The sequence below is a fragment of the Rhinopithecus bieti genome, unplaced genomic scaffold, assembly GCF_001698545.2.
Source record: "Rhinopithecus bieti isolate Rb0 unplaced genomic scaffold, ASM169854v2 scaffold_12049, whole genome shotgun sequence".
Taxonomy (NCBI): domain Eukaryota; kingdom Metazoa; phylum Chordata; class Mammalia; order Primates; family Cercopithecidae; genus Rhinopithecus; species Rhinopithecus bieti.
Window position 1 is genome coordinate 1,926,952 of NW_016807278.1, and position 5,419 is coordinate 1,932,370.

Here is a 5,419-nt window from a genome sequence, read left to right on the forward strand (position 1 = left end):
CACTTCAACCTGGGTGACAGAGCAAGGCTCCATCTCAAAAAAAAAAAAAAAAGATTTCCTTGTATGAAACAGCTGCAGAATGTTTTTGACATAATGAACTCTTTTGAAAGACATGAGCACTTCAATTGATTGTACTTATATTTTCCTAGTCTTCATGCATTAGTCATTAAAAAAAAAAAACCTCACCAAGTCTTATTGATTTTATCTCCTACATATCCCTCACATTGATTGTCTCATTGCCATCCTCACTGCTACTGTCATGGTTGGGCCCTTAGCATCTCTTTCTGGGCTCACATATGAACCTATCCCTTTTCCTTTCTCCAGTCCCACCTGTCCCTCCGCTGGGTCCACACCTGTACTACAGCCTGGGTTATCTGGCCAGAGCACTGAGCTGACTACATCATGCTCGGGCTGGCGGAGGACCCTCAGGAAACTCACGTTTCTGCATGTGGCAAACAAGCCCCTTCACGTGTGGCTTTGTACACCTCTTTATCTCCTTTGTCCACCACCCCAGCTCTCCCAGCCCCTCAAAGTCTGCTTCAGCCATGATGACCTGCTTCCCTCCATTCAAGCAAACTTTGCTCTTTTGAGCCTCAGTGCCTTTGCTGTTGGCTGCATTCTCTTCATGGAGAGGTCTCTGCCTACTGAATTTGTATTTATTCTCCAACCCTCAGCTTAAACATTTCCTTCTATAGCCTCTGAAGTTAATCACTCCCGCCTCAGTCTCCCCATAGCATACTGCTACTGTGGTCCTCACGTTCACTGGGCAGAAATTTATTTGACTTCATCATCTGCTAAGTCTTTCCACAAACATTTATTAAGCAACTACCACATGCTAGGGCTGCGACAGGGTGAAGAGACAGATGCAGTCCCTGTCTCTTGGATGTCTCCAAGCAGTGAGGGGGTTGGAGATATGCAGAGGCAATTATAGAATGTGTGACAGTGTTGTGATGGGGTGCAGGCCTGGGGAGTGGCTGCAGGGGCCCAGTCTCAGAGGGGCCCTGGGGGATCAAAGAGGGCTTCCCAGGAGAAACGATGCTTTTTTTTTTAAGGCAGAGTCTTGCTCTTTCACTCAGGCTGAGGTGAAGTGACTCGATGTCAGCTCACTGCAACCTCCGCTCTCCACCCCAGGTTCAAACAGTTCTCCTGCCTCAGCCTTCCCAATACCTGGAATTATAGGCACGTGCCACCACGCCCAGCTAATTTTTGTATTTTTTTTAGTAGAGATGGGGTTTCACCATGTTGGCCAGACTGATCTCAAACTTCTGACCTCAGGTAATCTGCCCACCTCAGCCTCCCGAAGTGCTAGCATTACAGGTGTGAGCCACTATGCCCAGCCATGATACTAAATTGATTTCTGAAGCCCAGGCAAGAATTTGCAATCTGGTCCTCCACCAAGATCTTCCGGGGAAAAGCTGCATCTTATTCATTGTTGTGTTGCCCCCAGTCTAGCTCTGTATTTACACATAGTAGGTGCTCATTACATTTGCTTGTTTAGTTAAATGAATTATTGGGCAAACAATGAATGGGCAAATGAAAACTGTATTACTTTTGAGCAAGTGGACAACCTCAGCTTAACGCTCCGGCTTCTAATATCAGGTGGCTGTGCCTAAAATAAAAGTTGTGTTTTACTTTTGCATATTATGTGGTTTACTGCAGTACTTTTTTTTGACCTTTAGATTCAGTTTAGTAATACTCTATGAATGATGAGTGGTTTTACAGTTTGTCAGATGAGTTTGTGGCTTTTGTTTCCGTGTGCTATAAAAAGCATAATTTTATTTTATGAATATCTAGAAATTTTTTAAGTGATATTTTCCTAAACATCCTTTAAAATTTTCTTTTTTTTTTTCTTCTTTTTGAGACAGAGTTTTCACTCTGTCACCCAGGCTGGAATGCAGTGGTGTGATCTGGGCTCACTGCAATCTCTGCCTCCTGGGTTCAAGCCATTCTCCGGCCTCAGCCTCCCGAATAGCTGGGATTACAGGCATGCACCACCACGCCCAGCTAATTTTTGTATTTTTAGTAGAGACGGGGTTTCACCAAGTTGTTCAGGATTGTCTCAAACTCCCGACCTGAAGTGATCTGCCTGCCTCGGCCTCCCAAAGTGCTGGAATTACAGGCGTGAGCCACTGCGCCTGGCTTAAAATTTTCTTAATGTAGAACCGGCCTTTTTTTTTTTTTTTTTTTTTTTAAATAGAGTTGGGGTCTCACTATATTGCCCAGGCTGGTCTCAAAATCTTGGGCTTAAGCGATCCTCCTACTTCAGCCTCCCAAAGTGCTGGGATTACAGGCTCCAGCTACAGTGCAAGGCTGAAAAATGTAACTACATTGTGAGTTTATATCGATATTTCCAATCTAAGTTCAGAACTGTGTATCTTCTATATACATGCAACTTCTGTAATCTCTCCCCCATTGAAACAGAGTTAAAGGCCTGGCCCAGAGGCTTTTGGTGTGGAGGTGGGTGTTAAGGGTGATGTGAGAAGTAAGAAGAACCACCAGTCAATCATCAGCGTCAGCCTTTCTGTGGTACCAACACCTAGAACCTGGCCCACAGACGCGTTCATCCTTTCTCCCTGGGAACAGGAGCTGTCCTCCTCACGTGTGAACGGTTTCAGTCCTGACACTCAACAGGGCACACAAAAGGAGCCTGGAAGTCCTTAAGGAACAGGAAGCTCAGGGGCACAGAGGAGCGTTTCTAGCACACGTTTTAAACAACTGAGACCAAAGCCAAGCACAGTGGTTCACACCTGTAATCCCGGCACTTTTCGGAGGCCAAGGTGGGCAGATTGCTTGAGCTCAGGAGTTCAAGACCAGCCTGGGCAACATGGCGAAACCCCATCTCCACAAAAAAATTATCCGGGCTTGGTTGTGTGCACCTGTGGTCCCAGCCACTTGGGAGGCTGAGGCAGGAGAATCACTTGAACCCAGGAGGCGGGGGTTGCAGTAAGCCAGGATCACGCCACTACACTCCATCCTGGATGACAGAGCAAAACTTGTCTCAAAAAAATAAATAAATATCTGGGACCGCTAAACCAGTTCACAGGCAGTTGGGGCCTTGTATTGGTAGTTTCTTGATTTTAAATCACATTCCTCACAGAAACATCAACTTGCTAAGAAGTACAGAAGCGAGGAGAGAATCAGGAAGAAGAGAGACTTTAGAAACTGCAAGTAGCCTCAGAAATGTCACGTTTACTGAGGTCTCTCCACCTGGGGTCTAAGACAAGTGCAATCTGGCCCTTAAGGACCACTTAATTTACGTGGAAAGGAAAAAGCATGTGTGAGTCAAACGTGCATAGATGTGTCAGGGAGGATGAAAGCAGAAAATGCAGAACATGAGCCACAAATAGATTTTAGAGGAGGGAGGTGCATGATTACTCCTGGTGGGGAGGAGGAGGGAGCAGCCCTCACTGCCCCATCATGCTGGGTCCTGCCCATCTCCCACAGGGGGGTGGAGCCCTGGGTTCTGGCCTGCATTTGAGGCTGGGAATTGGAGAGAGCGGGGCTGGAGGGGTACTGGATGGGCAATGCCCCATCCTTTGCACATTTCATGGGTCTTCCCTTCTGGCCTGGGGTATCCCTCCCTGCAGAACCAGTTACAGAGAGATGGGGCAGTGGGCAGCCAGCGTAGGGGTGGGAAACATCTCTCGGGGAGCTTGGATCTAAGGTTACTCCTGGTGCTGCTGGGGAAAAAGCCCTTGGTTTCCAGGGTCAGATTTGATTACAGCAGCCTGACGGTTTTATCACCCTTGGCAGAAGGGCTGTTTAGAGCTGGGACTTTCTGGCACCCAACACTGTCACTAGATCTCCATGCACATTAGGGGCAGCTTGTTGCCCTGTGACAAAAGCACTTGGCCCCGTTCTGCCCCTGACTAGCATATGACCTTGGACAGTTAGTTACTCTACTACTGTGTGAACAAGTGAGGGTGTTAGCAGATCATTTTATTTTATTTATTTAATTAATTTATTTATTTTTTGAGACAGAGTCTCGTTCTGTCACCCAGGCTGGAGTGCAGTGGCACAATCTTGGCTCACTGCAAGCTCCACCTCCTGGGTTCACGCCATTCTCCTGCCTCCCGAGTAGCTGGGACTACAGGCACCTGCCACCATGCCCAGTTAATTTTTTGTATTTTTCATAGAGACGGGGTTTCACTGTGTTAGTCAGGATGGTCTCAATCTCCTGACCTCGTGATCCGCCCACCTCGGCCTCCCAAAGTGCTGGGATTACAGACCCAACTCTAGAATTCCAGGACCTCACTCTGTACTCCCCTCCCCCAATTGACTGTTTAGCATTTTACAGTCCCTAGTTAATGCACTGTCCTTCTTTCCATCCAGTAATATCTGTCTACCTTCCTGTATGCTGAGCCTCATGTTAGTTCTGGGGCTGTGGCAATGAAAGACACACTGGCAGCCCAGATTCGGCTCTGAGGAGGCAGGGAGCAGCTGCCTGCCTGCCAAGAGACCTGATCCTGGAGAGGCTCTAGACCCAGAGAACACGGCACTGGCTGGCCTCTTCTCAGTGATTTTATTACAGTGATGGGTGAATAGTGTGCAGGTGGCTGCTACAGAGTGTGCTCCTCCCCAGATTATGCTGAAACCTAACCCGCAGTGTGATGGCATTGGAGGTGGAGCCTTTGGGAGGCGATTAGGTCATGAGGGTAGAAGCCCTCATCAATAGGATTGGTGCCCTTTTAAAAGAGTTCCCTTACCCCTTCTGCCATGTGAAGACACAGTGAGAAGATGGCCTCTATGAGCCAGGAAGCAGGCCCTCACCAGACACTCAATCTGCCAGAGCCTTGACCTTGGACTTCCCAGGCCCCAGGACTGTAAGGAATAAATACCCATTGTTTACAAGCCACCTAGTCTATGGAATTTTTTTTTCCCCCCCGAGATGGAGTCTCGCTCTCGCCCAGGCTGGAGTACAGTGGTTCTATCTCAGCTCACTGTAAGCTCCGCCTCCCGGGTTCACTCCATTCTCTTGCCTCAGCCTCCCAAGTAGCTGCGACTACAGGCACCCACCACCACGCCCGGCTAATTTTTTGTGTGTATTTTTTTTTTAGTAGTGACGGGGTTTCACCATGTTAGCCAGGATGGTCTCAGTCTCCTAACCTTGTGATCCACCTGCCTCAGCCTCCCAAAGTGCTGGGATTACAGGTGTGAGCCACCATGCCCGGCTGTGGTATTTTGTTATAGCAGTTCAAGTTGACTAAGACAGGCCTGCTATCTTGCTTTCAGTGACAAAACTGCGGCCTGCTAAGGTGATGTGACCTGCCCAAGGGCACACTGGTTCAGGGTTAGTTTTCCTCTACCATCACCAGTTTTCAAAGGTGGAGGTAAGGCTGTAGAGGAAGCCTTTGCATTATCTTTGCAGCTGTCCTGTAACTCTAATATTCCAAAATAAAAGGTGTTTTTTGTTGTTGTT